Raw genomic sequence first — 25,894 nt, 5'->3', positions numbered from 1 at the left:
GCGTCAGCATCGGAAAGGTGAAGAAGGAAGCTGTACAACACTGGGATTGTGTGCGCAGCTTGCCAACTGATAGAAAACAGTACCTTACACTTTCCTGACGTTTCCAATCACATGAATATTCGATTGGAAGCTGGTTTGGACAACTTTCCTTTTCTTCTTGTCAAACACTTGGCAGACCTCCGTGCAACGTCCAGAACATGATGGGAGATGTTTTCTGTGCTCCCGCAGGTTTTCCTTGCCAGACGGAGTGGAAAAGCTTTCTGCTAGGATGTAGACCAAAAAAGACGCTAAAGACGAAGGTACGATGCTCTCCGGAGCTAAGAGCCGCTCCCGGGCTTCTTTCGGCAGAAGCGGCGCTAAGAGAGTACTGTGAGCAGTACAATCGTCTTTGCGCGAAGAAGCCGCTTCTTCGGCTCCGGGAGCCGGAGAGAGCGGCAGCATCGGAAAGGTGAAGAAGGAAGCTGGACAACACTGGGATTGTGTGCGCAGCTTGCCAACTGATAGAAAACAGTACCTTACACTTTCCTGACGTTTCCAATCACATGAATATTCGATAAGAAGCTGTTTTGGACAACTTTTCTTTCCTTCATGCCAAACACTTGGCAGACCTCCGTGCAACGTCCAGAACACGATGGGAGATGTTTTCTGTGCTCCCGCAGGTTTTCCTTGCCAGACGGAGTGGAAAAGCTTTCCGCTAGGATGTAGACCACAAAAGACGCTAAAGACGAAGGTACGATGCTCTCCGGAGCTAAGAGCTGCTCCCGGGCTTCTTTCGGCAGAAGCGGCGCTAAGAGAGCACTGTGAGCGGTACAATCGTCTTTGCGCGAAGAAGCCACTTCTTCGGCTGCGGGAGCCGGAGAGAGCGGCAGCATCGGAAAGGTGAAGAAGGAAGCTGTACAACACTGGGATTGTGTGCGCAGCTTGCCAACTGATAGAAAACAGTACCTTACACTTTCCTGACGTTTCCAATTACATGAATATTCGATAAGAAGCTGTTTTGGACAGCTTTTCCTTCCTTCATGCCAAACACTTGGCAGACCTCCGTGCACCGTCCAGAACACGATGGGAGATGTTTTCTGTGCTCCTGCAGGTTTTCCTTGCCAGACAGAGTGGAAAAGCTTTCTGCTAGGATGTAGACCACAAAAGACGCTAAAGACGAAGGTATGATGCTCTCCGGAGCTAAGAGCCGCTCCCGGGCTTCTTTTGGCAGAAGCGGCGCTAAGAGAGCACTGTGAGCGGTACAATCGTCTTTGCGCGAAGAAGCCGCTTCTTCGGCTCCGGGAGCCGGAGAGAGCGGCAGCATCGCAAAGGTGAAGAAGGAAGCTGTACAACACTGGGATTGTGTGCGCAGCTTGCCAACTGATAGAAAACAGTACCTTACACTTTCCTGACGTTTCCAATCACATGAATATTCGATTGGAAGCTGTTTTGGACACCTTTTCTTTCCTTCATGCCAAACACTTGGCAGACCTCCGTGCAACGTCCAGAACACGATGGGAGATGTTTTCTGTGTTCCCGCAGGTTTTCCTTGCCAGACAGAGTGGAAAAGCTTTCTGCTAGGATGTAGACCACAAAAGACGCTAAAGACGAAGGTACGATGCTCTCCGGAGATAAGAGCCGCTCCCGGGCTTCTTTCGGCAGAAGCGGCGCTAAGAGAGCACTGTGAGCGGTACAATCGTCTTTGCGCGAAGAAGCCACTTCTTCGGCTGCGGGAGCCGGAGAGAGCGGCAGCATCGGAAAGGTGAAGAAGGAAGCTGTACAACACTGGGATTGTGTGCGCAGCTTGCCAACTGATAGAAAACAGTACCTTACACTTTCCTGACGTTTCCAACCACATGAATATTCGATAAGAAGCTGTTTTGGACAGCTTTTCTTTCCTTCATGCCAAACACTTGGCAGACCTCCGTGCACCGTCCAGAAGACGATGGGAGATGTTTTCTGTGCTCCCGCAGGTTTTCCTTGCCAGACAGAGTGGAAAAGCTTTCTGCTAGGATGTAGACCACAAAAGACGCTAAAGACGAAGGTACGATGCTCTCCGGAGCTAAGAGCCGCTCCCGGGCTTCTTTCGGCAGAAGCGGCGCTAAGAGAGCACTGTGAGTGGTACAATCGTCTTTGCGCGAAGAAGCCGCTTCTTCGGCTCCGGGAGCTGGAGAGAGCGTCAGCATCAAAAAGGTGAAGAAGGTAGCTGTACAACACTGGGATTGTGTGCGCAGCTTGCCAACTGATAGAAAACAGTACCTTACACTTTCCTGACCTTTCCAATCACATGAATATTCGATTGGAAGCTGGTTTGGACAACTTTCCTTTTCTTCTTGTCAAACACTTGGCAGACCTCCGTGCAACGTCCAGAACATGATGGGAGATGTTTTCTGTGCTCCCGCAGGTTTTCCTTGCCAGACGGAGTGGAAAAGCTTTCTGCTAGGATGTAGACCAAAAAAGACGCTAAAGACGAAGGTACGATGCTCTCCGGAGCTAAGAGCCGCTCCCGGGCTTCTTTCTGCAGAAGCGGCGCTAAGAGAGTACTGTGAGCGGTACAATCGTCTTTGCGCGAAGAAGCCGCTTCTTCGGCTCCGGGACCCGGAGAGAGCGTCAGCATCGGAAAGGTGAAGAAGGAAGCTGTACAACACTGGGATTGTGTGCGCAGCTTGCCAACTGATAGAAAACAGTACCTTACACTTTCCTGACGTTTCCAATCACATGAATATTCGATAAGAAGCTGTTTTGGACAACTTTTCTTTCCTTCATGCCAAACACTTGGCAGACCTCCGTGCAACGTCCAGAACACGATGGGAGATGTTTTCTGTGCTCCCGCAGGTTTTCCTTGCCAGACGGAGTGGAAAAGCTTTCCGCTAGGATGTAGACCACAAAAGACGCTAAAGACGAAGGTACGATGCTCTCCGGAGCTAAGAGCTGCTCCCGGGCTTCTTTCGGCAGAAGCGGCGCTAAGAGAGCACTGTGAGCTGTACAATCGTCTTTGCGCGAAGAAGCCACTTCTTCGGCTGCGGGAGCCGGAGAGAGCGGCAGCATCGGAAAGGTGAAGAAGGAAGCTGTACAACACTGGGATTGTGTGCGCAGCTTGCCAACTGATAGAAAACAGTACCTTACACTTTCCTGACGTTTCCAATTACATGAATATTCGATAAGAAGCTGTTTTGGACAGCTTTTCCTTCCTTCATGCCAAACACTTGGCAGACCTCCGTGCACCGTCCAGAACACGATGGGAGATGTTTTCTGTGCTCCTGCAGGTTTTCCTTGCCAGACAGAGTGGAAAAGCTTTCTGCTAGGATGTAGACCACAAAAGACGCTAAAGACGAAGGTATGATGCTCTCCGGAGCTAAGAGCCGCTCCCGGGCTTCTTTCGGCAGAAGCGGCGCTAAGAGAGCACTGTGAGCGGTACAATCGTCTTTGCGCGAAGAAGCCGCTTCTTCGGCTCCGGGAGCCGGAGAGAGCGGCAGCATCGCAAAGGTGAAGAAGGAAGCTGTACAACACTGGGATTGTGTGCGCAGCTTGCCAACTGATAGAAAACAGTACCTTACACTTTCCTGACGTTTCCAATCACATGAATATTCGATTGGAAGCTGTTTTGGACACCTTTTCTTTCCTTCATGCCAAACACTTGGCAGACCTCCGTGCAACGTCCAGAACACGATGGGAGTTGTTTTCTGTGTTCCCGCAGGTTTTCCTTGCCAGACAGAGTGGAAAAGCTTTCTGCTAGGATGTAGACCACAAAAGACGCTAAAGACGAAGGTACGATGCTCTCCGGAGATAAGAGCCGCTCCCGGGCTTCTTTCGGCAGAAGCGGCGCTAAGAGAGCACTGTGATCGGTACAATCGTCTTTGCGCGAAGAAGCCACTTCTTCGGCTGCGGGAGCCGGAGAGAGCGGCAGCATCGGAAAGGTGAAGAAGGAAGCTGTACAACACTGGGATTGTGTGCGCAGCTTGCCAACTGATAGAAAACAGTACCTTACACTTTCCTGACGTTTCCAACCACATGAATATTCGATAAGAAGCTGTTTTGGACAGCTTTTCTTTCCTTCATGCCAAACACTTGGCAGACCTCCGTGCACCGTCCAGAAGACGATGGGAGATGTTTTCTGTGCTCCCGCAGGTTTTCCTTGCCAGACAGAGTGGAAAAGCTTTCTGCTAGGATGTAGACCACAAAAGACGCTAAAGACGAAGGTACGATGCTCTCCGGAGCTAAGAGCCGCTCCCGGGCTTCTTTCGGCAGAAGCGGCGCTAAGAGAGCACTGTGAGTGGTACAATCGTCTTTGCGCGAAGAAGCCGCTTCTTCGGCTCCGGGAGCTGGAGAGAGCGTCAGCATCAAAAAGGTGAAGAAGGTAGCTGTACAACACTGGGATTGTGTGCGCAGCTTGCCAACTGATAGAAAACAGTACCTTACACTTTCCTGACGTTTCCAATCACATGAATATTCGAGAAGAAGCTGTTTTGGACAGCTTTTCTTTCCTTCATGCCAAACACTTGGCAGACCTCCGTGCACCGTCCAGAACATGATGGGAGATGTTTTCTGTGCTCCCGCAGGTTTTCCTTGCCAGACGGAGTGGAAAAGCTTTCTGCTAGGATGTAGACCACAAAAGACGCTAAAGACGAAGGTACGATGCTCTCCGGAGATCAGAGCCGCTCCCAGGCTTCTTTCGGCAGAAGCGGCGCTAAGAGAGTACTGTGAGCAGTACAATCGTCTTTGCGCGAAGAAGCCGCTTCTTCGGCTCCGGGAGCCGGAGAGAGCAGCAGCATCGGAAAGGTGAAGAAGGAAGCTGTACAACACTGGGATTGTGTGCGCAGCTTGCCAACTGATAGAAAACAGTACCTTACACTTTCCTGACGTTTCCAATTACATGAATATTCGATAAGAAGCTGTTTTGGACAGCTTTTCCTTCCTTCATGCCAAACACTTGGCAGACCTCCGTGCACCGTCCAGAACACGATAGGAGATGTTTTCTGTGCTCCCGCAGGTTTTCCTTGCCAGACAGAGTGGAAAAGCCTTCTGCTAGGATGTAGACCACCAAAGACGCTAAAGACGAAGGTATGATGCTCTCCGGAGCTAAGAGCCGCTACCGGGCTTCTTTCGGCAGAAGCGGCGCTAAGAGAGCACTGTGAGCGGTACAATCGTCTTTGCGCGAAGAAGCCGCTTCTTCGGCTCCGGGAGCCGGAGAGAGCGTCAGCATCGGAAAGGTGAAGAAGGAAGCTGTACAACACTGGGATTGTGTGCGCAGCTTGCCAACTGATAGAAAACAGTACCTTACACTTTCCTGACGTTTCCAATCACATGAATCTTCGATTGGAAGCTGGTTTGGACAACTTTCCTTTTCTTCTTGTCAAACACTTGGCAGACCTCCGTGCAACGTCCAGAACATGATGGGAGATGTTTTCTGTGCTCCCGCAGGTTTTCCTTGCCAGACGGAGTGGAAAAGCTTTCTGCTAGGATGTAGACCAAAAAAGACGCTAAAGACGAAGGTACGATGCTCTCCGGAGCTAAGAGCCGCTCCCGGGCTTCTTTCGGCAGAAGCGGCGCTAAGAGAGTACTGTGAGAGGTACAATCGTCTTTGCGCGAAGAAGCCGCTTCTTCGGCTCCGGGAGCCGGAGAGAGCGGCAGCATCGGAAAGGTGAAGAAGGAAGCTGGACAACACTGGGATTGTGTGCGCAGCTTGCCAACTGATAGAAAACAGTACCTTACACTTTCCTGACGTTTCCAATCACATGAATATTCGATAAGAAGCTGTTTTGGACAACTTTTCTTTCCTTCATGCCAAACACTTGGCAGACCTCCGTGCACCGTCCAGAACACGATGGGAGATGTTTTCTGTGCTCCCGCAGGTTTTCCTTGCCAGACGGAGTGGAAAAGCTTTCCGCTAGGATGTAGACCACAAAAGACGCTAAAGACGAAGGTACGATGCTCTCCGGAGCTAAGAGCCGCTCCCGGGCTTCTTTCGGCAGAAGCTGCGCTAAGAGAGCACTATGAGCGGTACAATCGTCTTTGCGCGAAGAAGCCGCTTCTTCGGCTCCGGGAGCCGGAGAGAGCGGCAGCATCGGAAAGGTGAAGAAGGAAGCTGTACAACACTGGGATTGTGTGCGCAGCTTGCCAACTGATAGAAAACAGTACCTTACACTTTCCTGACGTTTCCAATTACATGAATATTCGATAAGAAGCTGTTTTGGACAGCTTTTCCTTCCTTCATGCCAAACACTTGGCAGACCTCCGTGCACCGTCCAGAACACGATGGGAGATGTTTTCTGTGCTCCTGCAGGTTTTCCTTGCCAGACAGAGTGGAAAAGCTTTCTGCTAGGATGTAGACCACAAAAGACGCTAAAGACGAATGTATGATGCTCTCCGGAGCTAAGAGCCGCTCCCGGGCTTCTTTCTGCAGAAGCGGCGCTAAGAGAGCACTGTGAGCGGTACAATCGTCTTTGCGCGAAGAAGCCGCTTCTTCGGCTCCGGGAGCCGGAGAGAGCGGCAGCATCGGAAAGGTGAAGAAGGAAGCTGTACAACACTGGGATTGTGTGCGCAGCTTGCCAACTGATAGAAAACAGTACCTTACAATTTCCTGACGTTTCCAATCACATGAATAATCGATAAGAAGCTGTTTTGGACAACTTTCCTTTTCTTCTTGTCAAACACTTGGCAGACCTCCGTGCAACGTCCAGAACATGATGGGAGATGTTTTCTGTGCTCCCGCAGGTTTTCCTTGCCAGACAGAGTGGAAAAGCTTTCTGCTAGGATGTAGACCACAAAAGACGCTAAAGACGAAGGTACGATGCTCTCCGGAGCTAAGAGCCGCTCCCGGGCTTCTTTCGGCAGAAGCGGCGCTAAGAGAGTACTGTGAGCGGTACAATCGTCTTTGCGCGAAGAAGCCGCTTCTTCGGCTCCGGGAGCCGGAGAGAGCGGCAGCATCGGAAAGGTGAAGAAGGAAGCTGTACAACACTGGGATTGTGTGCGCAGCTTGCCAACTGATAGAAAACAGTACCTTACACTTTCCTGACGTTTCCAATCACATGAATATTCGATAAGAAGCTGTTTTGGACAGCTTTTCTTTCCTTCATGCCAAACACTTGGCAGACGTCCGGGCACCGTCCAGAAGACGATGGGAGATGTTTTCTGTGCTCCCGCAGGTTTTCCTTGCCAGACAGAGTGGAAAAGCTTTCTGCTAGGATGTAGACCACAAAAGACGCTAAAGACGAAGGTACGATGCTCTCCGGAGCTAAGAGCCGCTCCCGGGTTTCTTTCGGCAGAAGCGGCGCTAAGAGAGCACTGTGAGCGGTACAATCGTCTTTGCGCGAAGAAGCCGCTTCTTCGGCTCCGGGAGCCGGAGAGAGCGGCAGCATCGGAAAGGTGAAGAAGGAAGCTGTACAACACTGGGATTGTGTGCGCAGCTTGCCAACTGATAGAAAACAGTACCTTACACTTTCCTGACGTTTCCAATCACATGAATATTCGATTGGAAGCTGTTTTGGACACCTTTTCTTTCCTTCATGCCAAACACTTGGCAGACCTCTGTGCAACGTCCAGAACACGATGGGAGATGTTTTCTGTGCTCCCGCAGGTTTTCCTTGCCAGACAGAGTGGAAAAGCTTTCTGCTAGGATGTAGACCACAAAAGACGCTAAAGACGAAGGTACGATGCTCTCCGGAGCTAAGAGCCGCTCCCGGGCTTCTTTTGGCAGAAGCGGCGCTAAGAGAGTACTGTGAGCGGTACAATCGTCTTTGCGCGAAGAAGCCGCTTCTTCGGCTCCGGGAGCCGGAGAGAGCGGCAGCATCGGAAAGGTGAAGAAGGAAGCTGTACAACACTGGGATTGTGTGCGCAGCTTGCCAACTGATAGAAAACAGTACCTTACACTTTCCTGACGTTTCCAATCACATGAATATTCGATTGGAAGCTGTTTTGGACAGCTTTCCTTTCCTTCATGCCAAACACTTGGCAGACCTCCGTGCACCGTCCAGAAGACGATGGGAGATGTTTTCTGTGCTCCCGCAGGTTTTCCTTGCCAGACAGAGTGGAAAAGCTTTCTGCTAGGATGTAGACCACAAAAGACGCTAAAGACGAAGGTATGACGCTCTCCGGAGCTAAGAGCCGCTCCCGGGCTTCTTTCGGCAGAAGCGGCGCTAAGAGAGCACTGTGAGCGGTACAATCGTCTTTGCACGAAGAAGCCGCTTCTTCGGCTCCGGGAGCCGGAGAGAGCGGCAGCATCGGAAAGGTGAAGAAGGAAGCTGTACAACACTGGGATTGTGTGCGCAGCTTGCCAACTGATAGAAAACAGTACCTTACACTTTCCTGACGTTTCCAATCACATGAATATTCGATTGGAAGCTGTTTTGGACAACTTTACTTTTCTTCTTGTCAAACAATTGGCAGACCTCCGTGCAACGTCCAGAACATGATGGGAGATGTTTTCTGTGCTCCCGCAGGTTTTCCTTGCCAGACGGAGTGGAAAAGCTTTCTGCTAGGATGTAGACCACAAAAGACGCTAAAGACGAAGGTACGATGCTCTCCGGAGCTAAGAGCCGCTCCCGGGCTTCTTTCGGCAGAAGCGGCACTAAGAGAGTACTGTGAGCAGTACAATCGTCTTTGCGCGAAGAAGCCTCTTCTTCGCCTCCGGGAGCCGGAGAGAGCGGCAGCATCGGAAAGGTGAAGAAGGAAGCTGTACAACACTGGGATTGTGTGCGCAGCTTGCCAACTAATAGAAAACAGTACCTTACACTTTCCTGACGTTTCCAATCACATGAATATTCGATTGGAAGCTGTTTAGGACAACTTTTCTTTCCTTCATGCCAAACATTTGGCAGACCTCCGTGCACCGTCCAGAACACGATGGGAGATGTTTTCTGTGCTCCCGCAGGTTTTCCTTGCCAGACAGAGTGGAAAAGCTTTCCGCTAGGATGTAGACCACAAAAGACGCTAAAGACGAAGGTACGATGCTCTCCGGAGCTAAGAGCCGCTCCCGGGCTTCTTTCTGCAGAAGCCGCGCTAAGAGAGCACAGTGAGCGGTACAATCGTCTTTGCGCGAAGAAGCCGCTTCTTCGGCTCCGGGAGCCGGAGAGAGCGGCAGCATCGGAAAGGTGAAGAAGGAAGCCGTACAACACAGGGATTGTGTGCGCAGCTTGCCAACTGATAGAAAACAGTACCTTACACTTTCCTGACGTTTCCAATTACATGAATATTCGATAAGAAGCTGTTTTGGACAGCTTTTCCTTCCTTCATGCCAAACACTTGGCAGACCTCCGTGCACCGTCCAGAACACGATGGGAGATGTTTTCTGTGCTCCTGCAGGTTTTCCTTGCCAGACGGAGTGGAAAAGCTTTCTGCTAGGATGTAGACCACAAAAGACGGTAAAGACGAAGGTATGATGCTCTCCGGAGCTAAGAGCCGCTCCCGGGCTTCTTTCGGCAGAAGCGGCGCTAAGAGAGCACTGTGAGCGGTACAATCGTCTTTGCGCGAAGAAGCCGCTTCTTCGGCTCCGGGAGCCGGAGAGAGCGGCAGCATCGGAAAGGTGAAGAAGGAAGCTGTACAACACTGGGATTGTGTGCGCAGCTTGCCAACTGATAGAAAACAGTACCTTACACTTTCCTGACGTTTCCAACCACATGAATATTCGATAAGAAGCTGTTTTGGACACCTTTCCTTTCCTTCATGCCAAACACTTGGCAGACCTCCGTGCAATGTCCAGAAAACGATGGGAGATGTTTTCTGTGCTCCCGCAGGTTTTCCTTGCCAGACAGAGTGGAAAAGCTTTCTGCTAGGATGTAGACCACAAAAGACGCTAAAGACGAAGGTATGATGCTCTCCGGAGCTAAGAGCCGCTCCCGGGCTTCTTTCGGCAGAAGCGGCGCTAAGAGAGCACTGTGAGCGGTACAATCGTCTTTGCGCGAAGAAGCCGCTTCTTCGGCTCCGGGAGCCGGAGAGAGCGGCAGCATCGGAAAGGTGAAGAAGGAAGCTGTACAACACTGGGATTGTGTGCGCAGCTTGCCAACTGATAGAAAACAGTACCTTACACTTTCCTGACGTTTCCAATCACATGAATATTCGATTGGAAGCTGGTTTGGACAACTTTCCTTTTCTTCTTGTCAAACACTTGGCAGACCTCCGTGCAACGTCCAGAACTTGAAGGGAGATGTTTTCTGTGCTCCCGCAGGTTTTCCTTGCCAGACGGAGTGGAAAAGCTTTCTGCTAGGATGTAGACCACAAAAGACGCTAAAGACGAAGGTACGATGCTCTCCGGAGCTAAGAGCCGCTCCCGGGCTTCTTTTGGCAGAAGCGGCGCTAAGAGAGTACTGTGAGCAGTACAATCGTCTTTGCGCGAAGAAGCCGCTTCTTCGGCTCCGGGAGCCGGAGAGAGCGGCAGCATCGGAAAGGTGAAGAAGGAAGCTGTACAACACTGGGATTGTGTGCGCAGCTTGCCAACTGATAGAAAACAGTACCTTACACTTTCCTGACGTTTCCAATCACATGAATATTCGATTGGAAGCTGTTTTGGACAACTTTTCTTTCCTTCATGCCAAACACTTGGCAGACCTCCGTGCAACGTCCAGAACACGATGGGAGATGTTTTCTGTGCTCCCGCAGGTTTTCCTTGCCAGACAGAGTGGAAAAGCTTTCTGCTAGGATGTAGACCACAAAAGACGCTAAAGACGAAGGTACGATGCTCTCCGGAGATAAGAGCCGCTCCCGGGCTTCTTTCGGCAGAAGCGGCGCTAAGAGAGCACTGTGAGCGGTACAATCGTCTATGCGCGAAGAAGCCGCTTCTTCGGCTCCGGGAGCCGGAGAGAGCGGCAGCATGGGAAAGGTGAAGAAGGAAGCTGTACAACACTGGGATTGTGTGCGCAGCTTGCCAACTGATAGAAAACAGTACCTTACACTTTCCTGACGTTTCCAATCACACGAAAATTCGATTGGAAGCTTTTTTGGACAGCTTTCCTTCCTTCATGCCAAACACTTGGCAGACCTCCGTGCAACGTCCAGAACACGATGGGAGATGTTTTTTGTGCTCCCGCAGGTTATCCTTGCCAGACAGAGTGGAAAAGCTTTCTGCTAGGATGTAGACCACAAAAGACGCTAAAGACGAAGGTACGATGCTCTCCGGAGCTAAGAGCCGCTCCCGGGCTTCTTTCGGCAGCAGGGCGCTAAGAGAGCACTGTGAGCGGTACAATCGTCTTTGCGCGAAGAAGCCGCTTCTTCGGCTCCAGGAGCCGGAGAGAGCGACAGCCTCGGAAAGGTGAAGAAGGAAGCTGTACCACACTGGGATTGTGTGCGCAGCTTGCCAACTGATAGAAAACAGTACCTTACACTTTCCTGACGTTTCCAATCACATGAATATTCGATAAGAGGCTGTTTTGGACAGCTTTTCTTTCCTTCATGCCAAACACTTGGCAGACCTCCGTGCAACGTCCAGAACACGATGGGAGATGTTTTCTGTGCTCCCGCAGGTTTTCCTCACCAGACAGAGTGGAAAAGCTTTCTGCTAGGATGTAGACCACAAAAGACGCTAAAGACGAAGGTACGATGCTCTCCGGAGCTAAGAGCCGCTCCCGGGCTTCTTTCAGCAGAAGCCGCCTTAAGGAGAGCACTGTGAGCGGTACAATCGTCTTTGCGCGAAGAAGCCGCTTCTTTGGCTCCGGGTGCCGGAGAGAGCGACAGCATCGGAAAGGTGAAGAAGGAAGCTGGACAACACTGGGATTGTGTGCGTAGCTTGCCAACTGATAGAAAACAGTACCTTACACTTTCCTGACGTTTCCAATCACATGAATATTCGATAAGAAGCTGTTTTGGACAACTTAACTTTTCTTCTTGTCAAACACTTGGCAGACATCCATGCAACGTCCAGAACACTATGGGAGATGTTTTCTGTGCTCCCGCAGGTTTTCCTTGCCCGACGGAGTGGAATAGCTTTCTGCTAGGATGTAGACCACAAAAGACGCTAAAGACGAAGGTACGATGCTCTCCGGAGCTAAGAGCCGCTCCCGGGCTTCTTTCGGCAGAAGCCGCGTCAAGGAGAGCACTGTGAGCGGTACTATCGTCTTTGCGCGAAGAAGCCGCTTCTTCGGCTCCGGGAGCCGGAGAGAGCGACAGCATCGGAAAGGTGAAGAAGGAAGCTGTACAACACTGGGATTGTGTGCGTAGCTTGCCAATTGATAGAAAACAGTACTTTACACTTTCCTGACGTTTCCAATCACTTGAATATTCGATAAGAAGCTGTTTTGGACAGCTTTTCTTTCCTTCATGCCAAACACTTGGCAGACCTCCGTGCAACGTCCAGAACACGATGGGAGATGTTTTCTGTGCTCGCGCAGGTTTTCCTTGCCAGACAGAGTGGAAAAGCTTTCTGCTAGGATGTAGACCACAAAAGACGCTAAAGACGAAGGTACGATGCTCTCCGGAGCTAAGAGCCACTCCCGGGCTTCTTTCGGCAGAAGCAGCGCTAAGAGAGCACTGTGAGCGGTACAATCGTCTTTGCGCGAAGAAGCCGCTTCTTTGGCTCCGGGAGCCGGAGAGAGCGGCAGCATCGGAAAGGTGAAGAAGGAAGCTGTAAACCACTGGGATTGTGTGCGCAGCTTGCCAACTGATAGAAAACAGTACCTTACACTTTCCTGACGTTTCCAATCACATGAATATTCGATAAGAAGCTGTTTTGGACAACTTTCCTTTTTTTCTTGTGAAACACTTGGCAGACCTCCGTGCAACGTCCAGAATACGATGGGAGATGTTTTCTGTGCTCCCGCAGTTTTTCCTTGCCAGACAGAGTGGAAAAGCTTTCTGCTAGGATGTAGACCACAAAAGACGCTAAAGACGAAAGCACGATGCTCTCCGGAGCTAAGAGCCGCTCCCGGGCTTCTTTCGGCAGAAGCGGCGCTAAGAGAGCACTGTGAGCGGTACAATCGTCTTTGCGCAAAGAAGCCGCTTCTTCAGCTCCGGGAGCCGGAGAGAGCGACAGCATCGGAAAGGTGAAGAAGGAAGCTGGACAACACTGGGATTGTGTGCGCAGCTTGCCAACTGATAGAAAACAGTACCTTACACTTTCCTGACGTTTCCAATCACATGAATATTCGATTGGAAGCTGTTTTGGACAGCTTTTCATTCCTTCATGCCAAACACTTGGCAGACCTCCGTGCACCGTCCACAACACGATGGGAGATGTTTTCTGTGCTCCCGCAGGTTTTCCTTGCCAGACAGAGTGGAAAAGCTTTCTGCTAGGGTGTAGACCACAAAAGACGCTAAAGACGAAGGTACGATGCTCTCCGGAGCTAAGAGCCGCTCCCGGGCTTCTTTCGGCAGAAGCCGCGCTAAGAGAGCACTGTGAGCGGTGGAATCGTCTTTGCGCGAAGAAGCCGCTTCTTCGGCTCCGGGAGCCGGAGAGAGCGGCAGCATCGGAAAGGTGAAGAAGGAAGCTGTACAACACTGTGATTGTGTGCACAGCTTGCCAACTGATAGAAAAGAGTACCTTACACTTTCCTGACGTTTCCAATCACATGAATATTCGATAAGAGTCTGTTTTGGACAGCTTTCCTTTCCTTCATGCCAAACAATTGGCAGACCTCCGTGCGACGTCCAGAACAAGATGGGAGATGATTTCTGTGCTCCCGCAGGTTTTCCCTGCCAGACAGAGTGGAAAAGCTTTCTGCTAGGATGTAGACCACAAAAGACGCTAAAGACGAAGGTGCGATGCTCTCCGGAGCTAAGAGCCGCTCCTGGGCTTCTTTCGGCAGCAGCCGCGCTAAGAGAGCACTGTGAGCGGTACAATCGTCTTTGCGCGAAGAAGCCGCTTCTTCGGCTCCGGGAGCCGGAGAGAGCGACAGCCTCAGAAAGGTGAAGAAGGAAGCTGTACCACACTGGGATTGTGTGCGCAGCTTGCCAACTGATAGAAAACAGTACCTTACACTTTCCTGACGTTTCCAATCACATGAATATTCGATAGGAGGCTGTTTTGGACAGCTTTTCTTTCCTTCATGCCAAACACTTGGCAGACCTCCGTGCAACGTCCAGAACACGATGGGAGATGTTTTCTGTGCTCCCGCAGGTTTTCCTTGCCAGACGGAGTGGAAAAGCTTTCTGCTAGGATGTAGACCACAAAAGACGCTAAAGACGAAGGTACGATGCTCTCCGGAGCTAAGAGCCGCTCCCGGGCTTCTTTCGGCAGAAGCCGCGTTAAGGAGAGCACTGTGAGCGGTACAATCGTCTTTGCGCGAAGAAGCCGCTTCTTTGGCTCCGGGTGCCGGAGAGAGCGACAGCATCGGAAAGGTGAAGAAGGAAGCTGTACAACACTGAGATTGTGTGCGTAGCTTGCCAACTGATAGAAAACAGTACCTTACACTTTCCTGACGTTTCCAATCACATGAATATTCGATAAGAAGCTGTTTTGGACAACTTTACTTTTCTTCTTGTCAAACACTTGGCAGACATCCGTGCAACGTCCAGAATACGATGGGAGATGTTTTCTGTGCTCCCGCAGTTTTTCCTTGCCAGACAGAGTGGAAAAGCTTTCTGATAATATGTAGAACACAAAAGACGCTAAAGACGAAAGTACGATGCTCTCCGGAGCTAAGAGCCGCTCCCGGGCTTCTTTCGGCAGAAGCGGCGCTAAGAGAGCACTGTGAGCGGTACAATCGTCTTTGCGCGAGGAAGCCGCTTCTTCGGCTCTGGGAGCCGGAGAGAGCGGCAGCATCGGAAAGGTGAAGAAGGAAGCTGTACAACACTGGGATTGTGTGCGCAGCTTGCCAACTGATAGAAAACAGTACCTTACACTTTCCTGACGTTTCCAATCATATGAATATTCGATTGGAAGCTGTTTTGGACACCTTTTCTTTCCTTCATGCCAAACACTTGGCAGAACTCCGTGCAATGTCCTGAACACGATAGGAGATGTTTTCTGTTCTCCCGCAGGTTTTCCTTGCCAGACGGAGTGGAATAGCTTTCTGCTAGGATGTAGACCACAAAAGACGCTAAAGACGAAGGTACGATGCTCTCCGGAGCTAAGAGGCGCTCCCGGGCTTCTTTCGGCAGCAGCCGCGCTAAGAGAGCACTGTGAGCGGTACAATCGTCTTTGCGCGAAGAAGCCGCTTCTTCGGCTCCAGGAGCCGGAGAGAGCGACAGCCTCGGAAAGGTGAAGAAGGAAGCTGTACCACACTGGGATTGTGTGCGCAGCTTGCCAACTGATAGAAAACAGTACCTTACACTTTCCTGACGTTTCCAATCACATGAATATTCGATAAGAGGCTGTTTTAAACAGCTTTTCTTTCCTTCATGCCAAACACTTGGCAGACCTCCGTGCAACGTCCAGAACACGATGGGAGATGTTTTCTGTGCTCCCGCAGGTTTTCCTTGCCAGACAGAGTGGAAAAGCTTTCTGCTAGGATGTAGACCACAAAAGACGCTAAAGACGAAGGTACGATGCTCTCCGGAGCTAAGAGCCGCTCCCGGGCTTCTTTCGGCAGAAGCCGCGTTAAGGAGAGCACTGTGAGCGGTACAATCGTCTTTGCGCGAAGAAGCCGCTTCTTTGGCTCCGGGTGCCGGAGAGAGCGACAGCATCGGAAAGGTGAAGAAGGAAGCTGTACAACACTGAGATTGTGTGCGTAGCTTGCCAACTGATAGAAAACAGTACCTTACACTTTCCTGACGTTTCCAATCACATGAATATTCGATAAGAAGCTGTTTTGGACAACTTTACTTTTCTTCTTGTCAAACACTTGGCAGACATCCATGCAACGTCCAGAACACTATGGGAGATGTTTTCTGTGCTCCCGCAGGTTTTCCTTGCCAGACGGAGTGGAAAAGCTTTCTGCTAGGATGTAGACCACAAAAGACGCTAAAGACGAAGGTACGATGCTCTCCAGAGCTAAGAGCCGCTCCCGGGCTTCTTTCGGCAGAAGCCGCGTCAAGGAGAGCACTGTGAGCGGTACAATCGTCTTTGCGCGAAGAAGCCGCTTCTTCGGCTCCGGGAGCCGGAGAGAGCAACAGCATCGGAAAGGTGAAGAAGGAAGCTGTACAACACTGGGATTGTGTGCGTAGCTTGCCAACTGATAGAAAACAGTACCTTACACTTTCCTGACGTTTCCAATCACATGAATATTCGATAAAAAGCTGTTTTGGACAGCTTTTCTTTCCTTCATGCCAAACACTTTGCAGACCTCCGTGCAACGTCCAGAACACGATGGGAGATGTTTTCTGTGCTCCCGCAGGTTTTCCTTGCCAGACAGAGTGGAAAAGCTTTCTGCTAGGATGTAGACCACAAAAGACGCTAAAGACGAAGGCACGATGCTCTCCGGAGCTAAGAGCCGCTCCCGGGCTTCTTTCGGCAGAAGCCGCGCTAAGAGAGCACTGTGAGCGGTACAATCGTCTTTGCGCGAAGAAGCCGCTTCTTCGGCTCCGGGAGCCGGAGAGAGCGGCAGCATCGGAAAGGTGAAGAAGGAAGCTGTAAACCACTGGGATTGTGTGCGCAGCTTGCCAACTGATAGAAAACAGTACCTTACACTTTCCTGACGTTTCCAATCACATGAATATTCGATTGGAAGCTGTTTTGGACAACTTTCCTTTTTTTCTTCTGAAACACTTGGCAGACCTCCGTGCAACGTCCAGAATACGATGGGAGATGTTTTCTGTGCTCCCGCAGTTTTTCCTTGCCAGACAGAGTGGAAAAGCTTTCTGCTAGGATGTAGACCACAAAAGACGCTAAAGACGAAAGTACGATGCTCTCCGGAGCTAAGAGCCGCTCCCGGGCTTCTTTCGGCAGAAGCGGCGCTAAGAGAGCACTGTGAGCGCTACAATCGTCTTTGCGCAAAGAAGCCGCTTCTTCGGCTCCGGGAGCCGGAGAGAGCGACAGCATCGGAAAGGTGAAGAAGGAAGCTGTACAACACTGGGATTGTGTGCGCAGCTTGCCAACTGATAGAAAACAGTACCTTACACTTTCCTGACGTTTCCAATTACATGAATATTCGATAAGATGCTGTTTTGGACAGCTTTCCATTCCTTCATGCCAAACACTTTGCAGACCTCCGTGCAACGTCATGAACACGATGGGAGATGTTTTCTGTGCTCCCGCAGGTTTTCCTTGCCAGACAGAGTGGAAAAGCTTTCTGCTAGGATGTAGACCACAAAAGACGCTAAAGACGAAGGTACGATGCTCTCCGGAGCTAAGAGCCGCTCCCGGGCTTCGTTCGGCAGAAGCCGCGCTAAGAGAGCACTGTGAGCGGTGGAATCGTCTTTGCGCGAAGAAGCCGCTTCTTCGGATCCGGGAGCCGGAGAGAGCGGCAGCATCGGAAAGGTGAAGAAGGAAGCTGTACAACACTGTGATTGTGTGCACAGCTTGCCAACTGATAGAAAACAGTACCTTACACTTTCCTGACGTTTCCAATCACATGAATATTCGATAAGAGGCTGTTTTGGACAGCTTTTCTTTCCTTCATGCCAAACAATTGGCAGACCTCCGTGCGACGTCCAGAACACGATGGGAGATGTTTTCTGTGCTCCCGCAGGTTTTCCTTGCCAGACGGAGTGGAAAAGCTTTCTGCTAGGATGTAGACCACAAAAGACGCTAAAGACGAAGGTACGATGCTCTCCGGAGCTAAGAGCCGCTCCCGGGCTTCTTTCGGCAGAAGCGGCGTTAAGGAGAGCACTGTGAGCGGTACAATCGTCTTTGCGCGAAGAAGCCGCTTCTTCGGCTCCGGCAGCCGGAGAGAGCGGCAGCATCGGAAAGGTGAAGAAGTAAGCTGTACAACACTGGGATTGTGTGCGCAGCTTGCCAACTGATAGAAAACAGTACCTTACACTTTCCTGACGTTTCCAATCACATGAATATTCGATAAGAAGCTGTTTTGGACAACTTTCCTTTTCTTCTTGTCAAACACTTGGCAGATATCCGTGCAACGTCCAGAACACGATGGGAGATGTTTTCTGTGCTCCCGCAGGTTTTCCCTGCCAGACAGAGTGGAAAAGCTTTCTGCCAGGATGTAGACCACAAAAGACGCTAAAGACGAAGGTACGATGCTCTCCGGAGCTAAGAGCCGCTCCCGGGCTTCTTTCGGCAGCAGCCGCGCTAAGAGAGCACTGTGAGCGGTACAATCGTCTTTGCGCGAAGAAGCCGCTTATTCGGCTCCGGGAGCCGGAGAGAGCGACAGCCTCGGAAAGGTGAAGAAGGAAGCTGTACCACACTGGGATTGTGTGCGCAGCTTGCCAACTGATAGAAAACAGTACCTTACACTTTCCTGACGTTTCCAATCACATGAATATTCGATAAGAGGCTGTTTTGGACAGCTTTTCTTTCCTTCATGCCAAACACTTGGCAGAACTCCGTGCACCGTCCAGAACACGATGGGCGATGTTTTCTGTGCTCCCGCAGGTTTTCCTTTCCCAACGGAGTGGAATAGCTTTCTGCTAGGATGTAGACCACAAAAGACGCTAAAGACGAAGGTACGATGCTCTCCGGAGCTAAGAGCCGCTCCCGGGCTTCTTTCGGCAGAAGCCGCGTCAAGGAGAGCACTGTGAGCGGTACAATCGTCTTTGCGCGAAGAAGCCGCTTCTTCGGCTCCGGGAGCCGGAGAGAGCGACAGCATCGGAAAGGTGAAGATGGAAGCTGTACAACACTGGGATTGTGTGCGTAGCTTGCCAACTGATAGAAAACAGTACTTTACACTTTCCTGACGTTTCCAATCACATGAATATTCGATAAAAAGCTGTTTTGGACAGCTTTGCTTTCCTTCATGCCAAACACTTTGCAGACCTCCGTGCAACGTCCAGAACACGATGGGAGATGTTTTCTGTGCTCCCGCAGGTTTTCCTTGCCAGACGGAGTGGAAAAGCTTTCTGCTAGGATGTAGACCACAAAAGACGCTAAAGACGAAGGTACGATGCTCTCCGGAGCTAAGAGCCGCTCCCGGGCTTCTTTCGGCAGAAGCGGCGCTAAGAGAGCACTGTGACCGGTACAATCGTCTTTGCGCGAAGAAGCCGCTTCTTCGGCTCCGGGAGCCGGAGAGAGCGGCAGCATCGGAAAGGTGAAGAAGGAAGCTGTAAACCACTGGGATTGTGTGCGCAGCTTGCCAACTGATAGAAAACAGTACCTTACACTTTCCTGACGTTTCAAATCACATGAATATTCGATAAGAAGCTGTTTTGGACAACTTTCCTTTTTTTCTTGTGAAACACTTGGCAGACCTCCGTGCAACGTCCAGAATACGATGGGAGATGTTTTCTGTGCTCCCGCAGTTTTTCCTTGCCAGACAGAGTGGAAAAGCTTTCTGCTAGGATGTAGACCACAAAAGACGCTAAAGACGAAAGTACGATGCTCTCCGGAGCTAAGAGCCGCTCCCGGGCTTCTTTCGGCAGAAGCGGCGCTAAGAGAGCACTGTGAGCGCTACAATCGTCTTTGCGCGAAGAAGCCGCTTCTTCGGCTCCGGGAGCCGGAGTGAGCGACAGCATCGGAAAGGTGAAGAAGGAAGCTGTACAACACTGGGATTGTGTGCGCAGCTTGCCAACTGATAGAAAACAGTACCTTACACTTTCCTGACGTTTCCAATTACATGAATATTCGATAAGATGCTGTTTTGGACAGCTTTCCATTCCTTCATGCCAAACACTTGTCAGACCTCCGTGCAACGTCATGAACACGATGGGAGATGTTTTCTGTGCTCCCGCAGTTTTTCCTTGCCAGACAGAGTGGAAAAGCTTTCTGCTAGGATGTAGACCACAAAAGACGCTAAAGACGAAGGTACGATGCTCTCCGGAGCTAAGAGCCGCTCCCGGGCTTCTTTCGGCAGAAGCCGCGCTAAGAGAGCACTGTGAGCGGTACAATCGTCTTTGCGCGAAGAAGCCGCTTCTTCGGCTCCGGGAGCCGGAGAGAGCGGCAGCATCGGAAAGGTGAAGAAGGAAGCTGTAAACCACTGGGATTGTGTGCGCAGCTTGCCAACTGATAGAAAACAGTACCTTACACTTTCCTGACGTTTCCAATCACATGAATATTCGATTGGAAGCTGTTTTGGACAACTTTCCTTTTTTTCTTCTGAAACACTTGGCAGACCTCCGTGCAACGTCCAGAATACGATGGGAGATGTTTTCTGTGCTCCCGCAGTTTTTCCTTGCCAGACAGAGTGGAAAAGCTTTCTGCTAGGATGTAGACCACAAAAGACGCTAAAGACGAAAGTACGATGCTCTCCGGAGCTAAGAGCCGCTCCCGGGCTTCTTTCGGCAGAAGCGGCGCTAAGAGAGCACTGTGAGCGCTACAATCGTCTTTGCGCAAAGAAGCCGCTTCTTCGGCTCCGGGAGCCGGAGAGAGCGACAGCATCGGAAAGGTGAAGAAGGAAGTTGTACAACACTGGGATTGTGTGCGCAGCTTGCCAACTGATAGAAAACAGTACCTTACACTTTCCTGACGTTTCCAATTACATGAATATTCGATAAGATGCTGTTTTGGACAGCTTTCCATTCCTTCATGCCAAACACTTTGCAGACCTCCGTGCAACGACATGAACACGATGGGAGATGTTTTCTGTGCTCCCGCAGGTTTTCCTTGCCAGACGGAGTGGAAAAGCTTTCTGCTAGGATGTAGACCACAAAAGACGCTAAAGACGAAGGTACGATGCTCTCCGGAGCTAAGAGCCGCTCCCGGGCTTCGTTCGGCAGAAGCCGCGCTAAGAGAGCACTGTGAGCGGTGGAATCGTCTTTGCGCGAAGAAGCCACTTCTTCGGCTCCGGGAGCCGGAGAGAGCGGCAGCATCGGAAAGGTGAAGAAGGAAGCTGTACAACACTGTGATTGTGTGCACAGCTTGCCAACTGATAGAAAACAGTACCTTACACTTTCCTGACGTTTCCAATCACATGAATATTCGATAAGAGGCTGTTTTGGACAGCTTTTCTTTCCTTCATGCCAAACAATTGGCAGACCTCCGTGCGACGTCCAGAACACGATGGGAGATGTTTTCTGTGCTCCCGCAGGTTTTCCTTGCCAGACGGAGTGGAAAAGCTTTCTGCTAGGATGTAGACCACAAAAGACGCTAAAGACGAAGGTACGATGCTCTCCGGAGCTAAGAGCCGCTCCCGGGCTTCTTTCGGCAGAAGCGGCGTTAAGGAGAGCACTGTGAGCGGTACAATCGTCTTTGCGCGAAGAAGCCGCTTCTTCGGCTCCGGCAGCCGGAGAGAGCGGCAGCATCGGAAAGGTGAAGAAGTAAGCTGTACAACACTGGGATTGTGTGCGCAGCTTGCCAACTGTTAGAAAACAGTACCTTACACTTTCCTGACGTTTCCAATCACATGAATATTCGATAAGAAGCTGTTTTGGACAACTTTCCTTTTCTTCTTGTCAAACACTTGGCAGATATCCGTGCAACGTCCAGAACACGATGGGAGATGTTTTCTGTGCTCCCGCAGGTTTTCCCTGCCAGACAGAGTGGAAAAGCTTTCTGCCAGGATGTAGACCACAAAAGACGCTAAAGACGAAGGTACGATGCTCTCCGGAGCTAAGAGCCGCTCCCGGGCTTCTTTCGGCAGCAGCCGCGCTAAGAGAGCACTGTGAGCGGTACAATCGTCTTTGCGCGAAGAAGCCGCTTATTCGGCTCCGGGAGCCGGAGAGAGCGACAGCCTCGGAAAGGTGAAGAAGGAAGCTGTACCACACTGGGATTGTGTGCGCAGCTTGCCAACTGATAGAAAACAGTACCTTACACTTTCCTGACGTTTCCAATCACATGAATATTCGATAAGAGGCTGTTTTGGACAGCTTTTCTTTCCTTCATGCCAAACACTTGGCAGACCTCCGTGCACCGTCCAGAACACGATGGGCGATGTTTTCTGTGCTCCCGCAGGTTTTCCTTTCCCAACGGAGTGGAATAGCTTTCTGCTAGGATGTAGACCACAAAAGACGCTAAAGACGAAGGTACGATGCTCTCCGGAGCTAAGAGCCGCTCCCGGGCTTCTTTCGGCAGAAGCCGCGTCAAGGAGAGCACTGTGAGCGGTACAATCGTCTTTGCGCGAAGAAGCCGCTTCTTCGGCTCCGGGAGCCGGAGAGAGCGACAGCATCGGAAAGGTGAAGAAGGAAGCTGTACAACACTGGGATTGTGAGCGTAGCTTGCCAACTGATAGAAAACAGTACTTTACACTTTCCTGACGTTTCCAATCACATGAATATTCGATAAAAAGCTGTTTTGGACAGCTTTGCTTTCCTTCATGCCAAACACTTTGCAGACCTCCGTGCAACGTCCAGAACACGATGGGAGATGTTTTCTGTGCTCCCGCAGGTTTTCCTTGCCAGACGGAGTGGAAAAGCTTTCTGCTAGGATGTAGACCACAAAAGACGCTAAAGACGAAGGTACGATGCTCTCCGGAGCTAAGAGCCGCTCCCGGGCTTCTTTCGGCAGAAGCGGCGCTAAGAGAGCACTGTGACCGGTACAATCGTCTTTGCGCGAAGAAGCCGCTTCTTCGGCTCCGGGAGCCGGAGAGAGCGGCAGCATCGGAAAGGTGAAGAAGGAAGCTGTAAACCACTGGGATTGTGTGCGCAGCTTGCCAACTGATAGAAAACAGTACCTTACACTTTCCTGACGTTTCAAATCACATGAATATTCGATAAGAAGCTGTTTTGGACAACTTTCCTTTTTTTCTTGTGAAACACTTGGCAGACCTCCGTGCAACGTCCAGAATACGATGGGAGATGTTTTCTGTGCTCCCGCAGTTTTTCCTTGCCAGACAGAGTGGAAAAGCTTTCTGCTAGGATGTAGACCACAAAAGACGCTAAAGACGAAAGTACGATGCTCTCCGGAGCTAAGAGCCGCTCCCGGGCTTCTTTCGGCAGAAGCGGCGCTAAGAGAGCACTGTGAGCGCTACAATCGTCTTTGCGCGAAGAAGCCGCTTCTTCGGCTCCGGGAGCCGGAGTGAGCGACAGCATCGGAAAGGTGAAGAAGGAAGCTGTACAACACTGGGATTGTGTGCGCAGCTTGCCAACTGATAGAAAACAGTACCTTACACTTTCCTGACGTTTCCAATTACATGAATATTCGATTGGAAGCTGTTTTGGACAGCTTTCCATTCCTTCATGCCAAACACTTGTCAGACCTCCGTGCAACGTCATGAACACGATGGGAGATGTTTTCTGTGCTCCCGCAGTTTTTCCTTGCCAGACAGAGTGGAAAAGCTTTCTGCTAGGATGTAGACCACAAAAGACGCTAAAGACGAAGGTACGATGCTCTCCGGAGCTAAGAGCCGCTCCCGGGCTTCTTTCGGCAGAAGCCGCGCTAAGAGAGCACTGTGAGCGGTACAATCGTCTTTGCGCGAAGAAGCCGCTTCTTCGGCTCCGGGAGCCGGAGAGAGCGGCAGCATCGGAAAGGTGAAGAAGGAAGCTGTAAACCACTGGGATTGTGTGCGCAGCTTGCCAACTGATAGAAAACAGTACCTTACACTTTCCTGACGTTTCCAATCACATGAATATTCGATTGGAAGCTGTTTTGGACAACTTTCCTTTTTTTCTTCTGAAACACGTGGCAGACCTCCGTGCAACGTCCAGAATACGATGGGAGATGTTTTCTGTGCTCCCGCAGTTTTTCCTTGCCAGACAGAGTGGAAAAGCTTTCTGCTAGGATGTAGACCACAAAAGACGCTAAAGACGAAAGTACGATGCTCTCCGGAGCTAAGAGCCGCTCCCGGGCTTCTTTCGGCAGAAGCGGCGCTAAGAGAGCACTGTGAGCGCTACAATCGTCTTTGCGCAAAGAAGCCGCTTCTTCGGCTCCGGGAGCCGGAGAGAGCGACAGCATCGGAAAGGTGAAGAAGGAAGTTGTACAACACTGGGATTGTGTGCGCAGCTTGCCAACTGATAGAAAACAGTACCTTACACTTTCCTGACGTTTCCAATTACATGAATATTCGATAAGATGCTGTTTTGGACAGCTTTCCATTCCTTCATGCCAAACACTTTGCAGACCTCCGTGCAACGACATGAACACGATGGGAGATGTTTTCTGTGCTCCCGCAGGTTTTCCTTGCCAGACGGAGTGGAAAAGCTTTCTGCTAGGATGTAGACCACAAAAGACGCTAAAGACGAAGGTACGATGCTCTCCGGAGCTAAGAGCCGCTCCCGGGCTTCGTTCGGCAGAAGCCGCGCTAAGAGAGCACTGTGAGCGGTGGAATCGTCTTTGCGCGAAGAAGCCACTTCTTCGGCTCCGGGAGCCGGAGAGAGCGGCAGCATCGGAAAGGTGAAGAAGGAAGCTGTACAACACTGTGATTGTGTGCACAGCTTGCCAACTGATAGAAAACAGTACCTTACACTTTCCTGACGTTTCCAATCACATGAATATTCGATAAGAGGCTGTTTTGGACAGCTTTTCTTTCCTTCATGCCAAACAATTGGCAGACCTCCGTGCGACGTCCAGAAGACGATGGGAGATGTTTTCTGTGCTCCCGCAGGTTTTCCTTGCCAGACGGAGTGGAAAAGCTTTCTGCTAGGATGTAGACCACAAAAGACGCTAAAGACGAAGGTACGATGCTCTCCGGAGCTAAGAGCCGCTCCCGGGCTTCTTTCGGCAGAAGCGGCGTTAAGGAGAGCACTGTGAGCGGTACAATCGTCTTTGCGCGAAGAAGCCGCTTCTTCGGCTCCGGCAGCCGGAGAGAGCGGCAGCATCGGAAAGGTGAAGAAGTAAGCTGTACAACACTGGGATTGTGTGCGCAGCTTGCCAACTGTTAGAAAACAGTACCTTACACTTTCCTGACGTTTCCAATCACATGAATATTCGATAAGAAGCTGTTTTGGACAACTTTCCTTTTCTTCTTGTCAAACACTTGGCAGATATCCGTGCAACGTCCAGAACACGATGGGAGATGTTTTCTGTGCTCCCGCAGGTTTTCCCTGCCAGACAGAGTGGAAAAGCTTTCTGCCAGGATGTAGACCACAAAAGACGCTAAAGACGAAGGTACGATGCTCTCCGGAGCTAAGAGCCGCTCCCGGGCTTCTTTCGGCAGCAGCCGCGCTAAGAGAGCACTGTGAGCGGTACAATCGTCTTTGCGCGAAGAAGCCGCTTATTCGGCTCCGGGAGCCGGAGAGAGCGACAGCCTCGGAAAGGTGAAGAAGGAAGCTGTACCACACTGGGATTGTGTGCGCAGCTTGCCAACTGATAGAAAACAGTACCTTACACTTTCCTGACGTTTCCAATCACATGAATATTCGATAAGAGGCTGTTTTGGACAGCTTTTCTTTCCTTCATGCCAAACACTTGGCAGACCTCCGTGCACCGTCCAGAACACGATGGGCGATGTTTTCTGTGCTCCCGCAGGTTTTCCTTTCCCAACGGAGTGGAATAGCTTTCTGCTAGGATGTAGACCACAAAAGACGCTAAAGACGAAGGTACGATGCTCTCCGGAGCTAAGAGCCGCTCCCGGGCTTCTTTCGGCAGAAGCCGCGTCAAGGAGAGCACTGTGAGCGGTACAATCGTCTTTGCGCGAAGAAGCCGCTTCTTCGGCTCCGGGAGCCGGAGAGAGCGACAGCATCGGAAAGGTGAAGAAGGAAGCTGTACAACACTGGGATTGTGTGCGTAGCTTGCCAACTGATAGAAAACAGTACTTTACACTTTCCTGACGTTTCCAATCACATGAATATTCGATAAAAAGCTGTTTTGGACAGCTTTGCTTTCCTTCATGCCAAACACTTTGCAGACCTCCGTGCAACGTCCAGAACACGATGGGAGATGTTTTCTGTGCTCCCGCAGGTTTTCCTTGCCAGACGGAGTGGAAAAGCTTTCTGCTAGGATGTAGACCACAAAAGACGCTAAAGACGAAGGTACGATGCTCTCCGGAGCTAAGAGCCGCTCCCGGGCTTCTTTCGGCAGAAGCGGCGCTAAGAGAGCACTGTGACCGGTACAATCGTCTTTGCGCGAAGAAGCCGCTTCTTCGGCTCCGGGAGCCGGAGAGAGCGGCAGCATCGGAAAGGTGAAGAA

This window comes from Ammospiza caudacuta, chromosome 9 (assembly GCF_027887145.1).
Source record: "Ammospiza caudacuta isolate bAmmCau1 chromosome 9, bAmmCau1.pri, whole genome shotgun sequence".
NCBI lineage: Eukaryota > Metazoa > Chordata > Aves > Passeriformes > Passerellidae > Ammospiza > Ammospiza caudacuta.
The sequence above is the reverse complement of the archived record's forward strand: the minus strand, read 5'-3'. Positions refer to the sequence as shown.